Source organism: Carettochelys insculpta, chromosome 18, assembly GCF_033958435.1.
Source record: "Carettochelys insculpta isolate YL-2023 chromosome 18, ASM3395843v1, whole genome shotgun sequence".
NCBI lineage: Eukaryota > Metazoa > Chordata > Testudines > Carettochelyidae > Carettochelys > Carettochelys insculpta.
The window spans coordinates 31,462,643-31,486,443 of record NC_134154.1 but is presented as its reverse complement, the minus strand read 5'-3'; positions in this window follow the sequence as shown (position 1 = coordinate 31,486,443).

Sequence of the window (23,801 nt, the reverse complement as noted above, 5' to 3'; positions counted from 1 at the left end):
AGCAGCGTGGAGAGGCTGGCTACTGGTCTCCTCCAGCTCCCCATGCCGCTGGCCAGGTTTGCAATGACAGCTGTCTCCAAACAACTGAAGAGGCGGCTGCAGAGCAGGCAGTGCTCAAGGAATGTTGCGTTTCTCCGACATTTAGTGTTGCTTTCAGTGAGCTTTGATGATGCCTTCTGCCAACCCCTGTAAGCAGCCTGCGCAGCGGGGAGCACGCACATGTGTACACGGAGCCTCACATGAAAGACACAGGCATCTCGAAAGCCATAATAATGCTGAGTGCCAGTTGGGGGATTTGTCACCGAGAGCACTTTACGGATAGAAAGAACTTATTAACGAGTGTGACTAACAGCTTGCAGGCTTTAATTGATGCGCGCTTGTTGTCCTTTTATATCTGTCTCCTGCTCCTTCCTGTTGGCTCGGGCTCAGGCAGTTATTGGTGTGCGCAGCAGCCACTCGGCTAATTACATGAGCACAATAACTAACGGGTAGCCAACGGGAAAGCTCCCAGCAACCCCCAGGATCTGTGCACAGAGGGGCAGCAGGAGGTGCAGCATAGGCTCTGCCATTGCTGCCTGTCCGCCCTGCGCCTGATTTCGACATGTATTGTGCTGTTCTGGATTCGGATGCTCCTGCCTCAGTGACAGTGTCTGAAGCTGAAGCCTCCAGTGCATCAGGAGTGCGGATAATTAACGTCTCTGTCAGGCAGACTACTCATTGCAAGATTGACTGACGGGCAAGGTCATAATGCAGAAGCCACCCACATGAAACAAACAGGCTAATGTTAGACTCCGGCTTAAGCTGAGACTTGGTCAGCTGTCCACAGTCACAGTGGGGGCTTCCAGTCATCTGTCAACAAGTGATTGATTGATGTGGACACCTTCCAATCTTATTCTGATTATTCTCAGCATCTTGCCTGGTGGCCGTTTTTCAGGAGTTGGCAGCATTCAGACCTCCAGGACTCAGGGCAATGACTGCCCTGGGATTAACCCTTTCCTTTGATCTGCAATGTCTCTGTTGGGGGCGGCAGCGGCACACCAGGAGACAAATGTGCTTATGAGCCCTTATTGCAGAAGTGGCGCAAATGCACTGAGAGAGCCCCAGAGATTGTCCAAGGAACCCACCCGATGGTTTGACTTTCAGACCTTGCTGATTATCTTGGCCTGAGTACAGCAGCTAACCAGGCTCTGCTGGGTCCCTTAGGAGCTGAACAGATACCCCTATATAAATAATAATATATTATAAATATAGTCAACCCCGATTGGGCCGTGCTTACAGTTCACTCGCTTGTGAACATAGCACACGTGGCCAACAGTTGTTGGTCCAATTATCTGGGAAAGCGATCAGTCCCACCGATCTACATACACTCCTTTCCCACAACCGACGCTGTGAACCCGTGGAGGTCTGGTATCGTTCCTGACTTTGACGAAGGCGCCCCAGCTTCAAACGACGCTAGAGACAGCAGTTTACGCACGTCTGACGAGTTCCAATAAGAACAAAAGTGCTAACGTGGTTTCATCGGAACCTTATTCTAATAGATACCCCTGTGTGTAATTTCTCCATTGGCCTGTCTCTCATGGGCGGTACACTTGAATGTTACTGGGTAAGTCCTGTGCCTGAAAGTCACCTCAGCTGGGGACCAAATTCCTATAAATAAATCCACCTTTGGGAGTGAGTTTGGAAGCCACAGGAGAAATCAGGATTCAGATTCAATTGTTCAAGGCCTGATCCCGGGGAGGAGAAAAGGCAAAGTGTCTGTGTACAACTGTGCTTTCATAACACTAGCAGAAAGGCGCTGCGTGTGTGTACTCTGTAGCTGTCCAATGTGTCTATCTGTGCAACGATGCACATTGCATTGAGGTGTGATAAGCAGTGGTCCCTTTAAGATGAGCACTTGGGTGGCCGTCCTGAAGGGATTCAGGTACCACCCAGCTGATTAGCAGAGGGCACTCAGGTACCCACAGTGGACAGCGTGTTTCTATTGGTGCTGCACATTCACATGTGCCTCAGTGCACTCAAAAACTTTTGTTCTACACATAGATGGAAAAAAATAGAGGGAGCCCTGGTTATAAGCGTCAATGTGTGTACCTGTGTCATGTGTATTGGTAACAGCAGACATGGCCAGAGCACATCCAGGTCTCTGTCGCTCTGGGAGGGCTGCCTTGTCTAGGTCCTTTCTTGTCAATGATTTGATGAGCTGCTGTGTTTCAGTACCAGCATTTGGTGAGGGCCCCAGTGCTCAGCTCTCTTGCTTTCCCGTGCACTTTCCATTTGCTGCGTTAGCATTCAGGACAGGCCCAGAGCAGCCTGCTGTAGGGACATGCCAAGTGCTCTTTTGCAACAAAGAGCTGGATGTTTATGGACTGCAAGGACATTGCTGTCTTTTCCTGGCAGGGTCTTGATGCTGTGGCTTGGCTGAGCTGCTGCTGGTACATGAGTGACGCTGCAGAGCCTGTCACTGCGGGCAGCATGGCTCCGAATACACACGTGTTGACACTGACAAATGAGGACACAGACATCGCCTGCTGGCCCTTTAAGCTAACTGTGTGTGAAGTAATTACATGCAAAACTGGCGCATGGATGCTGGTGCACCAGGTGCTCAATCCAGCACCCTGCAGGGCGGGAGTCTTCCACTGAGGACGGCCTGGTCCTATCTGCCACACCTGTGCTTCTCTGACCTGCGGCTGTATTCTCCTGACTCTGCTCTACCCTTGCTTGCAGGTGATGATTCAGCCCGGAGCCAAGCAGCTGCGTTCCCAGACAGCATGGCCATGCAGCACCAGCCCAGCCTCATCCCTGCATGTCTCGGGGATTCCCAGGAGCACAGCACCATTCCCAGCGGTGGGGCAGCCTGCTCCAAAATGCTGTACTGGGCTGGGGATTTGGCAGCTGCCCTGACCTGTATCTGAGGGTGGGTGAGAGGGATTGCCAAGCACCGGGTGGGCGTGCCAGGCTCCCTCAGCAGGAGCAGGGGCAGCAAGCTCAGCCGTTCTTTACTGAGCTTCAGGGGCCCTGGGGCCAGCTGGCGGTGCGGGAAGGACAGTGTGACACAGCCTGAGCCGGGTCTCCGGGTGGGGTTAGCGGGAAGGACAGTGTGACACAGCCTGAGCCGGGTCTCCGGGTGGGGTTAGCGGGAAGGACAGTGTGACACAGCCTGAGCTGGGTCTCTGGGTGGGGTTAGCGGGAAGGACAGTGTGACACAGCTTGACCTGGGTCTCTGGGTGGGGTTAGTGGGACGGACAGTGTGACACAGCCTGAGCTGGGTCTCCAGGTGGGGTTAGCGGGACGGACAGTGTGACACAGCCTGAGCTGGGTCTCCGGGTGGGGTTAGCGGGACGGACAGTGTGACACAGCCTGAGCTGGGTCTCCGGGTGGGGTTAGCGGGACGGACAGTGTGACACAGCCTGAGCCGGGTCTCCGGGTGGGGTTAGCGGGAAGGACAGTGTGACACAGCTTGAGCTGGGTCTCTGGGTGGGGTTAGCGGGACGGACAGTGTGACACAGCTTGACCTGGGTCTCTGGGTGGGGTTAGTGGGACGGACAGTGTGACACAGCCTGAGCTGGGTCTCCAGGTGGGGTTAGCGGGAAGGACAGTGTGACACAGCCTGAGCCGGGTCTCTGGGTGGGGTTAGTGGGACGGACAGTGTGACACAGCCTGAGCTGGGTCTCTGGGTGGGGTTAGTGGGACGGACAGTGTGACACAGCCTGAGCTGGGTCTCTGGGTGGGGTTAGCGGGACGGACAGTGTGACACAGCCTGAGCTGGGTCTCCGGGTGGGGTTAGCGGGAAGGACAGTGTGACACAGCCTGAGCCGGGTCTCCGGGTGGGGTTAGCGGGAAGGACAGTGTGACACAGCCTGAGCCGGGTCTCCGGGTGGGGTTAGCGGGAAGGCCAGTGTGACACAGCTTGACCTGGGTCTCTGGGTGGGGTTAGTGGGACGGACAGTGTGACACAGCCTGAGCTGGGTCTCTGGGTGGGGTTAGCGGGACGGACAGTGTGACACAGCCTGAGCTGGGTCTCCGGGTGGGGTTAGCGGGACGGACAGTGTGACACAGCCTGAGCCGGGTCTCCGGGTGGGGTTAGCGGGAAGGCCAGTGTGACACAGCCTGAGCTGGGTCTCTGGGTGGGGTTAGCGGGACGGACAGTGTGACACAGCCTGAGCTGGGTCTCTGGGTGGGGTTAGCGGGACGGACAGTGTGACACAGCCTGAGCTGGGTCTCTGGGTGGGGTTAGCGGGACGGACAGTGTGACACAGCCTGAGCCGGGTCTCCGGGTGGGGTTAGCGGGAAGGACAGTGTGACACAGCCTGAGCCGGGTCTCCGGGTGGGGTTAGCGGGAAGGCCAGTGTGACACAGCTTGACCTGGGTCTCTGGGTGGGGTTAGTGGGACGGACAGTGTGACACAGCCTGAGCTGGGTCTCTGGGTGGGGTTAGTGGGACGGACAGTGTGACACAGCCTGAGCTGGGTCTCTGGGTGGGGTTAGCGGGACGGACAGTGTGACACAGCCTGAGCTGGGTCTCCGGGTGGGGTTAGCGGGACGGACAGTGTGACACAGCCTGAGCCGGGTCTCCGGGTGGGGTTAGCGGGAAGGCCAGTGTGACACAGCCTGAGCTGGGTCTCTGGGTGGGGTTAGCGGGACGGACAGTGTGACACAGCCTGAGCTGGGTCTCTGGGTGGGGTTAGCGGGACGGACAGTGTGACACAGCCTGAGCTGGGTCTCTGGGTGGGGTTAGCGGGACGGACAGTGTGACACAGCCTGAGCCGGGTCTCCGGGTGGGGTTAGCGGGAAGGACAGTGTGACACAGCCTGAGCTGGGTCTCTGGGTGGGGTTAGCGGGACGGACAGTGTGACACAGCCTGAGCTGGGTCTCTGGGTGGGGTTAGCGGGACGGACAGTGTGACACAGCCTGAGCTGGGTCTCCGGGTGGGGTTAGCGGGAAGGCCAGTGTGACACAGCCTGAGCTGGGTCTCCGGGTGGGGTTAGCGGGAAGGCCAGTGTGACACAGCCTGAGCTGGGTCTCTGGGTGGGGTTAGCGGGACGGACAGTGTGACACAGCCTGAGCTGGGTCTCCGGGTGGGGTTAGCGGGACGGACAGTGTGACACAGCCTGAGCTGGGTCTCCGGGTGGGGTTACCTGACACATGGAAGCGCCAGCCAGTCCCTTTCAGAACCAGGCCAATTCCCACACATGTGATGACTGGCTGGGGGTCATTTACTGTGGGGGAAGGGGCAGGTGTCCCTCCAGATTTTGGATTGCTCCCCCAGACCTGCCTGAGGGCTGCATGCCACATTATGTCTCCACTTCCCCCCCCGCATGGTGTCACGTCACCACAGAGAATATTTCATATGCCGCCCCTGCCCCCAGTCTGCTGCCGGTGTTTAAAACCCTCTGGTGTGAATCTGGTCTGGCCAGAGGCACCAGGCAACAGCCCCAAGAAGTGAGGGCCCGGTCGCTCAGTGTCATGCTCAGCCCAATATGAGGCCCGCTCCTTTCAGCACCCTGGCACACAGCATCAACAGGAAGCCACGTGGGTCTAGCTGCATGGGCCCAGTGTGGCAGGGGGGAGGGCCTCCATTCAGAGAGAAACCAGGTGGGGTGGAGGTGGACCGGGGAGGGAGAGGACACGGATGAGGGCAAGATGATTGTGCAGCTGCATCAGAGAGTAATGCTCATGGCACAAGGGGCCTTCTGATCGGCCTGCTGGGCAGGTGGGCCCCTGCTGGAAGAAGCAGCCTGTGGAAGGAATTGGCAGGACAAAAGCTGCTGGCAGAGCTGACAGTGACCAGACGGGTGTTTGAGGTGCTCGGAGCCCTGGGAAGGGGCACAGAAGTGGGCGTGAAGAAAGGAGGGGAGGGCACCTGCCAGCTCTCTCAGCCAAGCGAGACGAGGTTTCTTCCCAGGCAGAGACCTAGTGCTGCAGACAGTGACCTGGGGCGACGAGGAGCCCCTGCCACGAAGAGTTAATCAGTGACAGACCAGTGTCTGCTCTGTGCAGCGGCAGGGTGTCGTCCCGACACGGGCTGCAGAACCCATGCAGTGCTAGGCCCACAAGCAGCGGGGGCACAGAGGCCTGTGGTACCACATGGCCCTCCAGGGCCACAGGTGAGCAAGCTATGGGTGGGAGGCCTTTCGCTGCCCCTACCCTGCACCACAAGGCTGCTTGCATCCAGGCTCCGGCAGGTAGTTTTTTGTTCCTGCATCAGGCCGGCCTGCCCTGGCTTCGACCGCGTGCATTCCTCCAGCAGCTCACCCTAACCTGGGGGTGCATGCTGCGTGGGCCCTGCTGGTCAGGAACCCAGCTCTGGCGTGCAGCTAAGGGCTGGCCTGTGAGGTGCCAATGGCTGGAGGAGGTTATGCTGCTTGCAAATGAGCCTGCCTGTGCCAGGCGGGCAGACAGTTGGTAATGCTGAGCCCTGCAGGGTTTTGCCAGACTCATAGCTCTGAGAGCAGCATATGGCCCTTTGTGTCCAGGACGTGACATCTGGTGACACTCTCCTGCTAAGAAAGAGGGAACTCCAAGATGTGCTAGTGTGTAGGACAAAACCCAGCAGCAGCTGAAAGGAAGCCATGTTCACGGTTCCTGGTGGGCGTCAAAGGGCGAAAGGCAGGAAGGGCACGCTGGGGAGTGGCGGATTGTATGCACCATGAGGAGAAAGCGCCTGGAGTGGTGTGAAACTGTCCCCAGGGCAGATGTTGGCACCAAAGGACAAACTCAGCCACCAGGGCGTGAGGAGTGCACGGCATGGGAGAGGCACTCGGCCCCAGACCAGCTCCACTTTGTTCCCATCTGTCGCAAAGTGCGGGGCCCAGCCCTGGACAGCGTGCTCCAGCTGAGGCCTAGCCAGTGCCAAGGAGAGAGGGACGATTACCTCCTGTGTCATACAACTAACACTCCTGGCCATGCAACCAAGAGTGGTGGTGGCCCTTTCTCAGCTGCATCACAGTGCTTCGTATTCAGCTACTGCTCCTCTGCAGCGGTCAGATCCTGTTTAGCCGCAAATCCCTGGCAGCTATTCCCCATTCTGCACTCAAGCATTTGTTTGCTCCTTCCTAAGTGCAGTATTTGCACTTCTCTTTACTAAATTTCATTGTGTTTGTTTCAGACCAGTTCTCCAAATTGTCCAGGTTGTTTTGACTTCTAATCCAGTCCCCCAAAGTACTTGCAACCACTCCCAGCGTGGTGTCATTTGCAAATGTATATGGTTCCTCTCCACTCCATTCTCCAAGTCGTTAGTGAACTATTAATTAGTACCAGATACAAGCCTGACTCCAGCCGGACCCTGCATGCACCCTCCCCATTTGACAGCAGATGTCTGATAACTACACTTTCAACTAGATGGGCACCAGCAGATAGTAATTTTATCTCACCCATGCTTCCCTGGTTTGCTTCTGAGAGTGTCCTCACACTGAAATCAAGACATATCACATCTACTGGTTCCCCATCTCCAGTAGGCCAGTAACCCCATCAAAGGAGGAGATGAACCGGATTGAAATGAGGCTGCTTTGATATGATTTCATTTTGACCAAGCCCAGTTAATGGAGCGATGACGTGCCCACTGATCTAAAGGGCAGCAGGTCCTTGGAAAGGCTATGCTGGCTGGTGGAGTTGGGGTGTGCAGTGGAAGCAGAGGCTGGGAGAGACAGCAGCACAGGATCAGGACACACGTATCTGCTGGCTTAGGGCACGGCTGCATCTCGGCAGTGGCTGAGGAGACAGGGCGACTGAGCAAACAAGGGTGACATTTTCAAATGATTCTGCTGCTCCACAGCTAAATATAAGCCCCAGTAGGAAGACTGCCTCCCACTAGTGTCAGGTTTCTTTGCCTCTAGGCTTCCTGAACCTGGCAAGGGCCCAGCTGTCTCCAAGTCTAAGATGAAAATACTCTTGCAAATCCCACTCATAAAAATACCTGCTGTATTCCCAAAGCATGCCTGAGATAGCTTCCAGAGGAGCTTGGGTGCTAAAATCAGAGGCATGATTTCAGCGCCCCATACTAGGGAATGGCTCTTTGCATGAGGCTCACTATTCCTGGCAGTAGAATGCAGAGGGCTGAGCCCTGGATGGAAGTTATTGTGGAACCAGGTGCCAGGGAGTGGAGACACTGAAGTATCATCCAGGAGCTGGGCTTGGCTAGCATGAGAAGTCACCTCACCCTGGCAAGCTGTAGCTGCATCCGGAGGAGCCCGCAAGCCTTTGTTGGATTTCTGCAGCAGTCTACTAGTGCTGTTTGCCCATTAGCAGGAGCCCGGACACCTGTTCTCACCACAAAGGCCCCTTTGTCCAGGTAAACTGAGCCCCTGGGAGCCGTCATTCCTGGGGCAAAGGTCTGGGCCCCAACCTAAAGCAGCGCTGTACAGGGTAGGGGGCAGGCTCTCCAAGGCGCCAGTGAGGGAACAAAGGCGGCGAGGCCTGCTCGGAGCTGCCAGGGGCCTGCCCACCCTTGTGCTGCAGCTCCTTTGACACGCACGCAGCCCCCTGTGTCTGCTGACACCCAGCATGCTGTTACTGGCGGCTGCCTGAGCTGCAGGGGACACCACCAACCGGTGCCTGTTCTCTGCTGCTTGGGAAACTCAGCGCTGCTGCTGGAACTAAAGAACAAGTGGGGGGCGACTCTGGCCTGCAGGTGAAAGGAATGATCCTGAGCGATAGCCATGGCAACCAGGGGGCGGGTGGTAAGAGCCTGTTCTCCCCAGCAGCCTGCTGATGACTCACCGCCCGTCAGGGCCCAGGGGTGTTCTGAGAACAATGCAAGGCCCTCATGGGCTGCACCGAGCCAGACTCGGATGCCTTGGAGATGGGCGCACGATGGGCAGGGCTAAGTCAGGGCCATGCTGTGGTCATGAAGGCCCTCGAGCAGCACAAGTGCCTCTTGCAAGTATGCCCACAGCATGATGCCCTCAGCTCGCTGGAGGGCCAAAATCTTAATGAGCTGCCCTTCCTGTCCTACAGCATTGGGTCGTGATAAACAGCTGTAGTGTGCCACCCCAGAGCTGGCTGCAATGCATTACTGGCTGAAACAACCCCTTTGCATGTAGCTCAGAGTCACTTGGCAGGAAAGGTGCATTAGCAAAGCAGGCTTAGCACTGAGCAACCAGAGACGCAGGTGCTCCCAGCCCATGATTTCCCTCATTCACTCTGAGCCGTGTGGGGCTGCCCTGTAGACCTAGCAGGTCCTGCCCGGCCCAGGGTAGTACAGTTACTAACCCAGCAGCTGCAGCACATGAGCCTGCTGTATCCAAAGCCCAGGAAGAAGTAAAGGGAGCTGGACTCAGCGCAGCAGGTGTTGGAACGGCTGCTACCCAAGAAGCCAACAGGAGATGACAGAACAGAGGAAGGCTCTTCAGAGTGCAGATTCTGAATGCAGCTTGGGCCCTAGTTCTGCCCTGGGTTCCCCCTGCTTCCTATTTGCTGCTCTGTGGTGTTGCATGGGGATATGAGAGCAGAAGAGGGGCGACAGAGCCAGAGTTTCCCATCTGAGACCATCGTTTCGTGGCTGCTCTACGTTGGCCAATGGGTGTCTGAGTCTCATCAACCACTGGGATTGGTGGCTGTGTTCAGAGTTAACCACTGCACTAACATGGCCTTATATGACAGCCTGTGTTGCCTGAGGATCATCTGTGAACGGAGAGAACACCCGCAAAGGGCTGGGCTGCGCCTGAGGCTATAAATAACGCAGCCTTTTTCTGCTGCACGTGGTTCCCAGCTCCTGGCTAGGACTGGAAGAGTCTGCCAGTGAGCTGGGACTGAAACAAAGAGAGGAAGGACAGCAGGGGACCCATTCACTTGCAGAACGACTCTTGGAGTGCATGCTTCAGATAAGAACATAGGAACGGCCATTACTGGGTCAGCCCAAAGGTCCATCCAGCCCAGCATCCCGTCTGCCAACAGTGGCCAGTGCCAGGTGCCCTGGATGGGGTGGACCAAAGACAATGATCAAGTGACTTGTCTCCTGCCATCCGTCTCCAGTCTCTGCCAAACAGAGGCCAGGGACACCATTCCTACCCTTGGCTAATAGCCTTTTATGGACCTGGTCATGAGCAGGTCCTCAGCATGTGCAAATCAGCACCTGTGCTCATGGGGTTCAGGCAGCTTGCACCTGAATCTGGCCTCTAAGCTGTGCCCTATATTTATCGAACGCCGACATCCAGCAGCAGCAATGCCTTGGCCCTCCCTAGCGCTTTGTGTCTCGTGCAGTTACCAACACAGGAAGGCTGGCTGGGGCTCAACCCATTGAGCATCAGGCTTGATTCCCAGCAAGCAAAAGTGTCTGCAGCCAGTATCAGGTGCCACACACTGTCTCTGCTGCCTGTGGACACAAGGGGCTCTCTTTCAACCCCACTCATCGCATGGCCGGAGGGGCTGTATTTCCCTCATTCCCTGTAAAGAGAACGGACCTGGCTGCGGGGGTAGGAAACAGAAATATTTATTGAAATGCTGTTCAGTCCCAGGCTCTTTGGGTGGCGTCTGGGTCTCCCTGGGGGCTGGGAAGCCACCTGCCCACTGGGGGGGTCACACCCATCACTGGTGGTGGTGGTGGTGGGGACTCTCTGCCCATGTCTGCACTCTTCTGTCTCCGAGGCGGGCTAATGGCTGCACAAAATGGAGTGTAACTGGAACGGCTTAGACGCTCAGCAGACATTCCTTCCTCTGTAGCCCCTGCTACGGGCCAGCCAGTACGGCCTTCCCTGCACAGCTCGTGGAGCTCCCAAACCGACTGTGTCACTGCCGGCGGTGCCAGGCTTCCAGCCTGTGCAGAGCTGACTGCAGCAGGTTTGAAATGTCTGGTGACTAAAGGGTTAAATGCATTCGATTAATTATGGGATGCATTCCTGTCATAAACAAATATTCTGTCATTGCCGTGCATCTCCTGTGAAATTCACCGTGAGCAGCGCCTGCCATGACATCTGTATAATGAATAACAGCAAAGCCGCAGTAAGCTCATGTTGCCTCAACAGTGCAATGATTAGGAAAAACTAAAAGCCCATCTCCAGCACGGTCCTAATGTTATCTGCCCCGGAGCAGGTGGAGCAACCCAGCAAGGGGCTGGCTGCCCGGCTGGGCCTGGCTTTTACTTTTAACACCCTGCTCCCAGGCGGTGACAAGCCCTCGCTAAGTGAGGTAATAGCCAATTGATTTTGTTCAGTTTTATAGTGGGCAGTAATAAATCACCCGGCTTGTCAGGGGGTGTTTCATGTTCTCAGTGAGAGTGTGCCAGCAATTAACCAGAGAAAGCACTTGCAGTCGCGGCTGCAGCCGGAAAAGGAGGGACATGAAGGGCCTGTCTCCACCAAAGCGGAGCAGTGGTGACAAGAGATTTAAAAGGACTTTTCTTTGGCTTTGGAGGCCCTGAAATGGACACACAAGTAAGTGATTGATGAGCTGAAGGGCCCAGCCACGCCATTCAGTGAAACAGCTGCCTGCAAGGGGACGTCAGGGGAGAGAAGCAAATGGAGAGGAAATGCACTTCCTTATTGCACTGCTCTCTAAGGCAGCCTCCTTCCGCAGGGGCTGGAGGGCTTCTGCATTGGGTGGGACGCCCATGTAGTGGAGCCCTGGGGCACCCCGCGGCAGGCTCCCAGAGCTGACTGTTGTTTACCCTCCCTGACAGTCAAACACTGGAATAAATTGCCTAGGGAGGTTGTAGAATCTCCTTCGCTGGAGATATTTGAGAGCAGGTTAGATAAATGTCTATCAGGGATGGTCTGGACGGTACGTGGTCCTGCCGTGAGGGCAGGGGGCTGGATTCGATGACCTCGCTGACTTGTCCAGGGCCCTTCCAGTCTTGTGTTCTATGATTCGGTGATTCATGCAGCTCATAGACTGACAGGTCTACACCCCCGGCCTGGGGCCAATGCTCTTGCTCACCCAGGCCTCTTCTTACTCGTTCTCAGTTGTCACCCTGCCGTTGTGTGAGCTCAAGTGTACAACCCATTCCTGGCGCTCTCCATTTGTCCTGCAGCACAGGCCTTTACGTAAAATCCTCTTCTGAGAGAGATTGAAGGGGAGGGTTTTTAAATGTGCCTAGGTGATTTAGGAGCATGATGTCACAGGAGCCAATGGGACCTAGGCTCTGACCTCCCAGGCTTTTGAAAATTCCATGGACATTCTGCATGCGCCGTCCATGGGATCCGATTCCCTAGGTTCCATGATGTTGTGTGCTACAGTGCACTGGGCAGAACCAGGGCACAGGCAGTCCTGGAAGAACTCCTGCTGGAGAGCTGGGGTGTATGTGTTAGCTCAGCGTGTGCCCCTCTGCACAGTGGGCATATAAGAAGCCACTCTGGTCACACTGCCTGTCGCTCACATAGATAATGTCTGCACAGCTGATGGACTAAGGCCCACTGTGACGCTGAATTCGCTGGTGATATAAAACCAGGGCCTGTATTTAGAGTTCTGTCCTCTGCACGATCTCTGGGCTGGGCCACGCAGTATGTGAGTTCAGAGGCCACCGACTTTTGGAAAATCTCTCTCACCCAGATGAAAAAGCAAGTTTTGTATTTATTCGCGTTTCTTTTTTGAGAAACAAGCTGTGTGTGGCAATGGTTCAGGCATGTAGCTGGTCAGATTGTAAGTATCACCGTTTACACAATCCTCTGAGCTTAATAGCAATCTTTTGCAAATGCGGTGCTTAACTTAATGCTGCCTGCTGTGAAAAGGTTAGAGCAGGCGAACAGAAAAGCTGGAAAGTGAGTTCAACCTCTTCCAGGTGAAACCAGAGTCCTGACGTAGTTCAGGTGTCCACAAGCCCACCCCTTGTGGCTACCATCACAGAAGGGACATCGCATCCAAGATCAGACTACCCGGTCCCCGTGGCGCTTTGGACAAGTCCTGCAGAATGCTGAAGCATTTTTTGTTCTTTTTATAAAGGAGAACATGGTCCACTGCCCGGTTTTCCCCAGATGTTTCCTGGTCAGATTCCAGCTGAGTAAGCACACTCTGCCTCCCAGTATTCTCTCCCTTTACCTAGATTTGTGTAAGGTCATTGGAGAGCCCAAAATATCCCTCTCTCCAGCCCTGCCAAACTCTGAGTTCTTGCTGTTTTATTTAAATAAGCACATAATGTCTGGCCATGCCAGTAGTCTGAGACGGTGGGAGGGCTCAGAGGAGCCATCGTGGATGTTCACTGAGTAGTTATTCTTCACCTGCACCTTGACCTTCTGCTGTGTAGCGTGCATGGTGCAAACAAGTGCTGTGCTCAGCCCAGCACTTGCTGCATTACAAGGGCTGGTTGGAGATCCAGCTAGAACAAGAGAGAGACTGAGGTGTGCATGTTTGCGTGTATTCTACCTGTGGATATGTGTAGCGTACACACAAGGATTTTAGGCTCGTTCCATAGGAGGCTGCTTTTACAATGCTAGAGAGCTGGCCAAAGAGGGTGTGACCTGTCCCACAGAAATTCACTGCAGACGTTGAATACTCCAATCTCAGCTGTGTTCACGCCCCTTTCCATGTCAAGCTTCTGCAAGCATTTCATAGGAGGAGGTTTACTGGTGCAAGTGCTCACGATGAGGCTGTTTAAAGTCAGGGGCACAAGTGCAAGATTAAACTCTGTTCCCAACACCTGAGTGTTTACACTGGATGTGCTGGTACCCTCAGCCTGTCAGGGAACGAAAACCGAAGCAAGTGCCCAAGCTGAACAACTCCTGCCAATCAGAACAAGACACACAGGGCCGACGTGGGACTAAAGCAGGCCCAGGCCTCACAGATACCTGCAGAGAACAGTTCCTAATTAACTGGCAGGGTTAAAGGAAAGCCCCTGGATGCTGTGGAAACCTTTTCAATACCAAACACTGACAGGGACTCACAAGCTGCTTGTGGATGTTTTGGAAGACGCCAGGCTCGCCAGAGAGCCTGGTTCATGCTGAAGTTGAGATCTGCAAGACCGACCTCCTTGTCTGGGGCATGCAGGGAAGTACTGCTAATTACTGTGGTTACAATCCTTGACCTGACCAGTGGCACTGGGAATTGAGCTGCTGCCACTTCCCGGCCCTCTAAGCTATACCCAAACCCACTGGCTTGTGGAGTTACTGGTGCTGGTCCAATGGCTTTGACAGCTGAAGGCTAGAGATGGAACTGTGCGTAGTAAATGGTAACAGAGGGAACAGATTCCTTCTGAAAACCAGGCTGGAGCCTGCCCACGGTGGTCTTTTTACCTTCTACAGTCAACTCTACTTGTAAAGCCTGTCCAAGAGACAGGAGCTTTCCCCACGAGGAAGCACCCTCTCCCCACCCCTCACAAGCAGGGTAGGGGGGGGATGTTGCTGGTCAAGTGTTGGCATAGATCGATACGATGGCAAAGACAAACTTCCCTGGAGAGCCATCCACTAGTTGTGCATACAACGTAAATCTGGGCCTCTGGATGGGACATGAAACCCCGGCAAGATTTTCATAAAGAGTTAATTGCAAAGTTCGGAAGAAAAGCCACCCTGATAAAAATGAGAAAAGAAGGCAGAGTATCTAAGGAGTTCTCGCTTATGCTAGAGGTGTGGGATTCAGAAGCCCTGAAGACAGCGGTGTGTGTTTGCAGTTACCTCCTGCTCTTGAATTGGTTTCTCATCTGTGATCTTCTGCACACTGTGAGGATAGGTATTAAAGTGAGTGTTATCACAGCAGTGGAGCTTAATGAGCTCTGTGTGCTTGACGCCAGCACACTGGATTACAGAGGTGAACAGAAAATCTTAGTCACGCTGAAGTGCCACTCACTCTCCTCGGGCATCAGCATTTCACTGTTATTGACAATTGATACTGCAGGAAGGAAAAAAAAAACGTTTGTTTACAGTGTCATCAATTAGCTGTTCTTGGAGCAACCAAACAACTGTGTGGCCCTCTTCCAGGAATGAAGAGTTCAGACTTTTCACCAGGTCTTTTCCTTGTAACTGTCCCCACCTCATTGCTGAGTCAAAGACCCAGCTTTACAGCAAATGCCCATGAAAGCCTCTTTACAGAGCACCGTGGACAATTTGAATCACACAGTGGGGAACATCTTGCTTTACTCCAAATGGCTATTTCTTCTTCTATATGTTTTCCATGCTGTGTCCAGGGGATTTGCTGCCATGTGAGGCACTGCCTGGGCTGATGTGAACTGTTTCATCTTGGTCCGCCTCATTCCCTGGCAATAAATGAAGCCAAAATGCAGACCAAATTTTGTTAGAACGTGAAGTTTGCAAAAGGGACTGTGGAAGTGGGAGATAAAACATTCCCGGCTTCTGGCATCTCCCAGCACTCAGCTGCTCATAAAGCCCAGGCTGTACATTCACCAATTACCTAACAAAGAGGATACCAGACCTGTTAGAAAAGAAAATGAAGGAAGGAAGGAACAAACTGAAAGTGGGACATTGAGCAAGTGCAGCCTGGAAGCAACTGTAACAGAGGTTCATTTCAGTACCCCTCATTTTCGGAGTGCACCTTCAAGGCCCCCCTGATGTTAACAGCATCCCTTTGAGCTCCTCGGGTGGCTCTAGTGTCTGGCTGCTCAAACTCTGCAGCCAAGCACTGTGGTTCAGTGCATCACACGAATTATGCAAAAGTGCACCAAGCTGCCATAGCCATGGGAATATTCTCCTCTGTGTGGTCTATGGAGCCTGCCATAGAGATACCTTTATCTTGCCTTCAGTCTCCCAAAGGCCCACTTGACCATCATGCAGCACCTGCTCAGTCTGTTGTTAAAATGCTCTTTGCTGTTGTCCAGATGCCCTGTGCACAGGTTCATGTGTCAGGCCTGCAAGGGGTAGTCTGGGTCTCTTAGCATCATAAGGGGCATTTTCACATCCCACATTGTGCCTATCTTATCTCATAGAGCTGGATGGGCCCTTGAGTCCAGTCCCCTCCCTCCTGTCAGGACCTATCAACCTCCCTGACAGATCCTTTGTTTTTTGTTAAATCTGTTTGCCCCAGATGCCTAAATGGCCGCTCACGGCTTGAGCTCACAGCCCTGGGTTTAGTAGGCCAATGCTCAAACCACTGAGCGATCCCTCCCCTGTAATCTTGCGGGCTGGAAAGGAAGTCCCTGCTTGCAGCCTTCTGCACAGACCAGTGTTCCTGAAGATGTGTGCATCTTGCACCTTTCCACACTACCTGCATTGATGTCTGTGAAATGCCCCGGGTGATCCATCAGTGCCTGCAGCACCCTCCCCCCCACCCCCATCCAATGCAACACACAAACAACAACGTGCTTTTAAAGCCTGCACCAGCCTGCTCATGCTTCTAAAGCCTGCACCAGCCTGCTCATGCTCCTAAAGCCTGCTTTCGACCATAATGACTGGCCTGTGACATCGTTAAACAGGGGATAAAAGTGTGGAACCAATTACAAAAGTGCGCCTGTATTCATCAGACACCATTGCACTAAAACACAATGACGCACCCCTCAGAGATGGTAAGGGCGGTGCTGGCAAAGGGTTGCAACTCACAAATGTGTATGGGGCCAGGTATCATAATCAAAGTTGGGAGACAGGGTGGAGTGCCTGGGGAAATGAGGACCCCCAGAGAGGGAGAAGGAACAGGAGGGCGTGGATGGGGGAGTGCTGGACCTGGAATTTTGAATCTCCTGTGGGGAGCTGGGGAGCAAACCTGTGCTGGCTCCCTGTGCTGCTTCATTAAACACTTCCAGATCTCAGTCTGTTCCTCCATTACCCTGATCACTAGGAATCATTAACAAGGGATAGAGAATAAGACAGCCAATACCTTAGTGCCAATCTATAAATCCATGGTATGCCCACATCTTGAATATTGCGTGCAGATGTGGTCACCTCATCTCAAAAAATATATACAGGCATTGGAAAAAGTTCAGGAAAGGGCAGTAAGGGGCTTGGAACGACTGCCATGTAAAGGGAGGTTTAAAAGTGGGACTTTTCAGCTTGGAAAAGAGGAGGCCCAGTGGGGGGATGTGACAAAGGTCTATAAAATCACGACTCGTGTGGAAAAAGCAAATAAGGAAAAGTTATTTACTTGCTCCCGTAACATAAGAACTAGAGGGTGCCGAATGAAATGAATGGGTGGCAGGTTTAAAACCTACAAAAGGAGGTGTTTCTTCACACAGCATGTGGTTGGCCTGTGGAACTCCCAGCCAGAGGAAATTGTGAAGACCAGGACTTTAACAGGGTTCAAAAAAGAACTAGCTACTACATTCATGAAAGTTAGGCCCATCGATGGCTCTTAGCCAGGCTGGGCAGGGAGGTGTCCCTGGCCTATGTTTATCAGAGGCTGGGAATGGGTGACAGGAGAGGAATCACTTGATGATTCCCTGTTCTGTTCACTGCCTCTGGGGCACTTGGCATTGGCCATTGTTGGAAGACAGGGGCACTGGTCTAGATGGACCTTTGATCTGAGCCAGTGTGGCCGTTCTGATGTTCTGAGGATGTGTTCTACGGTCTGCTTGATGAAGGGACAGGTTATCCTTGTGGTTCCTCACCTCACTTTCCAAGTGTCATTCCCAACCTCTGCACTCACTCATGGACTGAGATAGCTCTTCGCAAGCCAAATCTTCTCTTTTTCTCTCGGGCACTTCCTCATTTGTTGCAACCTGTCCAATGCAGTACACGGGACGGTGTCAAGGTCTCTGCTCTTCAGCACAAAAATGCACAAAAAGGAGTCTGTTAACACTGAGTCCTGCATGGTGACACTCCACTTACCACCCCCTTTTCCAACATTCCACTCACGTTCCTGCTGACCCTTGCATGGAGCACATCTCGGCAAGCCCCATCACTGTGGTAATTGAGGGGAGTAGTAGTGGCTAGCGGTTGTACATACAGACAAAAGAAATTCCAGCCATGGCTAAGAAATTCCCTTTGCAGAAACATCGTTTTAATCATGCCACACTTCTCCACAGGTGGGTGTCACCCTGACAGACATCGTCCTGCTGGGAATAAGCAAGAAAACCAGGGCACACCATCTCCAGGCTTCTGACTTTCACCCTGCTCCTGGTGCAGCCCCCATATAGTCCACTTTGGATCCTGCAAAAGTGATTGACGAACGGTTTGGGCCTGCATCCAGCAGCGGGTGAGGGGACGAAGCAGCACTGACATGGAATTGGCAGCAGAAGATTTACAAGTACCCTGGGAAAAGTTTTGAGAGCTTCTCCCTGCAGGGTTCCAATGAGAGCACAGCGATCAGCAACACACGGCTCGGCCATATGGCTTAGCTCCTCGGGGCTACATGCAGCTCACAGACACCCAGCCAGCCTCCCACTCCTGGCACAGAACCAACCACAGCCGCCAACCCTGCATCTCGTCCCCTGCCTCCTGCTCCCCCGGAAGCAGCTGCTCCCACTGGCTCTGTCCACAGCAGTGCAGAACAGTTTCTGGCTGCCAGACGCACTCGGTGACCCTGGGGGAGACTCTAGTCCTTGTGTAGCTCAACCTCCTCGGGTACGCCGAGGTATCCACGGGGCTCTCCGTGGTGGAGGTGGGGTCACCGCAGAGGATTGCATCCAGCTTCTGATAGAAACGACAGGTCTTCAGTGAAACCCTGGCACATCAAGTGCTTCTCAGGCCTTATGATGGGCTCATCTTGGTCCTTTAAACTTTGCTGTGCACTGCAGCATGTCCTGCTCAGACCCCCTTCACACGAGGCTTGAGTGATGGGCCTGTACGCGGCCCAGGGCCCCCAGGTCGCTCGCAGCTGGAATTCAGCTCCTCTGCCCAGATACCGATCTGAGCCAATAGCTCCACAGTGGTCCAAGTGCAGGAGCATTGGTTTAATGGCCAGGCGTGGGCACCTGGGAAGACACCATGAGACCGCAGCACTCCAGGTGGCTGGAACAGTTTGTATAGTACTGGGAGCCATTGGAACAAACTGTAAATCTTCCATATAATGGAAACTACTTCAAGCCAGGGGGTGCTGCAGCCCCCACTCCCTGCATTCCTAGTTCTAGCACTCGTGCTGTGGGCTGAGCCAGCACGCAGGGGTGGGGGGATTCCAAGGGCCCCTGTTGCGGGCACCAGGAACCTCCCCCCGCTAGGTCCCCCACCAGCTGCTGGCTGGCCCCTTGCCTCTCCTGCCAACGACATGACTCCCCCCCCGGCCACCCCAAAATTGCCCGTGCCAAGAAATGTGTGGTTTGTGCTGCCCAGCACCCTCCTGGAGAATGCATGCTCCTGGAAAGTCCAGCAAGTCACCAATGGAAAGTGCAACGGGCGACCCTGCTAGCTCAAGTGGAGGCTTCCAAGCGCTTCAAGCCAAACGCAGCCTGGTGTCGACAAAGCAACGAAAGAAGTCTGTGGCTGACCCAGAGACGAGTTTACGTGAGTACACGTAAAACTCAGGACGGGTTAGAAAAGAAAGAAAAGCAAAGCAAAAGCTAACGAACGTGGAACTTAAAGGCTACTTGAACTTCAAAGCAAGAAGTGTTTTCTCACCATAAGTGCCCAGAAGTCTGGCTGGCTTGTGTTGGCCACAGCCTGCCCTGCCCATGCAGCTTCCTTTGCCTTTGAAACGCTTCTGATGTCACAAGTGGAGCCGGCAGGGGAGCAGTGATCTGAGACCTGCCATTTCTCCTTTTTACACCCTCCTCTCTCTTTGAGGATCGTCTCCCACTGAGCCAGTCGTTTGTGTGGAATGCCCCCAGCCGTTCGCTTGCCAAGATGTAGAGTTCTCACGCGCACCCTGCTTCCTGCCCAAGGAGGGCTGCTTAGCCAGGTGAGAGGTCATTCTGTGCTGCTGATGCCTGGCCAGAGCTTCAGCCTGTCTGTGTCTCTGAAGAGCTGTTGGGGGCCCACCTTTCTCTCTCTCTGGAACATGGGACAACAATGGCACATAGCAGTCATAGCATTTCACATGGGGTGTTGCCACACATCCTCTCCTATGACAGTAATGATCAGAGAATTCTGGGTTTTCAGGTGATAGAAGCAACACTTTGTACAAACCGTGGTGTAGGCTTGTAAAAAGGCTGACCCTCGGGGTATGGTCTGTCACAGGGGTGCACAGAGCTCGAGACTGGAACCGCAATGGGGTGAAGTCACATGGTGCACGTAGGAGACATGGGCAAGGGAGAGAGGTAGATATGTTGGAGGGTAGAGAGAGAATCCAGAGGGACCTGGATAAATTGGAGGACTGGGCCAAAAGAAATCTGATGCGGTTCAATAAGGAGAAGTGTAGAGTCCTGCCCCTGGGGTGGAAGAATCCCAAACATTGTTACAGGCTGGGGACGGACTGGCTCGGCAGCAGTACGATGGAAAGGGACCTGGGGTTATGGTGGACGAAAGGCTGGATATGCGTAAACAGTGTGCCCTTGTAGCCAAGAAAGCTAACGGCATACTGGGGTGCATTGGGAGGAGCATTTCGAGCTGATCTAGAGAAGTAGTTATTCCTCTTTATTCAGCACTGGTGAGGCCACATCTGGAATATTGTGTCCCGTTTTGGGGCCCCCAGTATAAGAAGGATGTGGATTTGCTGGAGCAGGTTCAGTGAAGGGCAACAAAAATGATTAAGGCTCTGGCGCACAAGAGCCTTAATGAGGATAGGCTGAGGGATTCGGGCTTGCTAAGTTTACAGAAGAGAAGACTTAGAAGTGATTTAATAGCAGCCTTCACTTTCCTGAAGGGGAGCTCTAAAAAGGAGGGTGAGAAACTGTTCTCAGTGGTGTCAGATGGCAGAACAAGTAGTAATGGTCAGAAGTTGAAGAGGGAAAGGTGTAGGTTAGATACTAGCAAAAACTACTTCACCAGGCGGGTGGGTGAAGCATTGGAATGCGTTGCCTAGAGAGGTGGTGGATTCTCCATCCCTTGAGGTTTTTAAATCCCGGCTGGACAAGTTCCTGGCTGGGATGACTTAGTAGGGGCTGATCCTGCTTGAAGCAGGGGGCTGGACTAGGTGACCTCCTGAGGTCCCTTCCAGCCCTATGATTCTGTGATTCTGTGAAGTGGGGATCTCTGCATGAACTGCCGTTCAGAGCCAGACTGCGAGATTAGATCGCCGTGTAGACAGTGTAGTCAGAAGCAGGGCAGGCACTAAGTTCTAATAGCAACCGATAATTTTCTTCCTTTAAAAATCAGCCTTCTAACTGGCGTATGAAAAGGAAGCAGTAATTATTCACCTAAGTTTACTCTGTGCTAACTGGCTTTCAAGTAAGTTTAATTATACTTTGCTCACAGCTGGAGAATGTCTGGCAAGACGTAGCACCGCGTACGAGACAAGAAGAGATCAAGGGGAGTTAAGCAACAACCTTTCAAAAATTCTATTTTACAAAGACTTTGAAGTGATAAAAGCTGCTTCTGCTTGTTGTTTTCAGCCTCAAAATGTACCAAAATCCGTAAGAATTACCGATGAGCTAAAGGTTATTTACAGGTGACCGTCCAGCCCCTCACACTCCTCTCTGCAGCTTTCAGTGCCAGCCCGCCCAGCTGGTCTCCGAGCTAGGCAGGCAGGTTACAGCACGTGTTCCTCATTGCCCAGTAACCGCTTCTTCTCACACCACCGGGGCCTCAGTCCGCACTGCAGCCCCGTCCTTCCTCACCTCTCAGCTCAGGCCCAGCTCTGCAGCCTGCCAGCCAGCTGGCCCCCACTCCAACCCCTGCTAACCCTGCGTTCTTCTCCTCCACACGTCTGCCGGCCTCATGGCCTTGCCAGGCCCTGTTGGCACCCCCAGAACTGCTGTACCCGTGTCCCAAGCCCCTGGGCCACCTGGAGAAGAGCGGGGATGAGCCGAGGCAGGAAATCCCCTCACGTAAATGGAGCCAATGAGCAAACAGAGCTGGAGCGCCACAGGCCTGTGACCTGCCTGGCACGTGTCTTCTGGCAGCTTCTCTGGCACCTTGAATGCCGAGTGTTGGGTGTTTCTTGCAGTAATTCCACGGCTGCCCCCGGGTCTGTCAGCAGCAGGAGGAACGGGGAGCCTGAAGCGCGCACCTCAGACAGGCTGGGGACGAGACAGGCTGGGCGACTGCTACGTTCTGCGCCAGGAGGTGTGCTGGCCCAGAGGAGGAGACGGGTGGGGGAGCAAAGTCTGCACACAGAAGGGCAAGTGGCAAAGAGCCCTGCTCAAGTATGCAGGAGTCAGGGAGGCAAAGCAGCTGCAAAGGCCACTCTGACTGTGCAGTGCCGGCCCAGGCCCAGGCCCAGGGTACGTGGGAAGCAGGGGCAAGGCTGTGTGGTTTGGACTGGGGGAAGCATGTCAGTACGTTAGCAGCCAAAGCCAGGGTCTGCAGGGAAGCTGCGAGCGGGGGAACCTTGCAGCTGTCAGCAGCTGAAGCAGAAAGAACAGTAGCTGCAGAAAACGCTTGTGTCTCCTTTCTCTGCTCTGTTTCCACGCTGGTGAAATGTACATCTCACACAGCCAAAGAGTTCAGCAGCTCGGCCTAGCCCACTGCCTGAACTCTGTGATGGCATGCAGTGAGCACCCTGAGGAGAGTTTGACGTGTCCTTCTGCAGACACACACGCACACCTGCCTGGGTTCACACACTGGGCATGCCTAGCCCCTCTTCTGTGCACTCCTGTGCTTTCCTCTGCCAGCTTGCCTCTGGTGTTGTTTAATCACCCTGACAGCTAGGAAGCTCTTCCTAATGTCCAGCCTAAACCTCCCTTGCTGCAGTTTAAGCCCATTGGTCCTTGTCCTGTCCTCAGAGGACAAGAGAACAATTTTTCTCCCTCCTCCTTGTAATCCTCTTTGAGGTACTTGAAAACCACTTTCATGTCCCCTCTAAGTCTTCTCTTTTCTAAACTAAACAAGCCCAGTTCTTTCAGTCTTCCCTCATAGCTCATGTTCGCTAGACCCTTTAATCATTCTTGTTGCTCTTCTCTGGACCTTCTCTAGTTTCTCCACCTCTTCCTTGAAATGTGGTGCCCGGAACTGGGCACAGTACTCCAACTGAGGCCTAACGAGCGCTGCTGAGTAGAGTGGAAGAATGACTTCCTGTGTCTTGCTCTCAACACTCCTGTTAATGCATCCCAGAATCATGTTTGCTTTTTTTGCAATAGCGTCACACTGTTGACTCATATTTAGTTGTGGTCCAGTATAACCCCAAAATCCCTTTCTGCCATACTCCTTCCTAGACAGTTGCTTCCCATTCTGTATGTTTGAAGCCGATTGGGCCTTCCTAAGTGGAGCACTTTGCACTTGTCCTTATTAAATTTCATCCTGTTTACCTCAGACCATTTCTCCAGTTTGTCCAGATCATTTCAAATTCTGACCCTGTCCTCCAAAGCAGTTGCAACCCCTCCCAGCTTGGTATCATCTGCAAACTTAATAAGTGTACTCTCTATGCCAATAGCTAAATTGTTGATGAAGATATTAAATAGAATCAGTCCCAAAACAGACCTCGGCAGAACCCCACTTGTTGTGCCCTTCCAGCATGACTGTGAAACATTAATAACTACTCTCTGAGAATGGTTATCCAGCCAGTTATGCACCCCTCTTATAGTGGCCCCATGTAAGTTGTATTTGCCTAGTTTATTGATAAGAAGATCACGCAAGACCATAGGAAACGCCTTACTAAAGTCTAGGTATACCACATCTACCACTTCTCCCTTATCCACAAGACTTGTTATCCTGTCAAAGAATGCTACCACATTGGCCTGGCATGATTTATTCTTCACAAATCCACGCTGGCTGTTCCCTATCGCCTTATTTTCTCCCAGATATTTGCAGATGAATTCCTTAATGACAGTAGAGCTGGAGCTGTGGGTTCTCCAACATCTGTACGGTCACTCAGCAAGCCACTGAATGCAGCCCCTCCCTCCACCCCGATCAAAAACACCACGTGATATTTAATACCATAGAAATGCAGGAGGTGAAGTGGGATTTGCGGTGGAGGCTGCCAGTTAACACCCCCTCACACAGTAACCTCATGGCCCCCCAGAAGGGTCCCAAC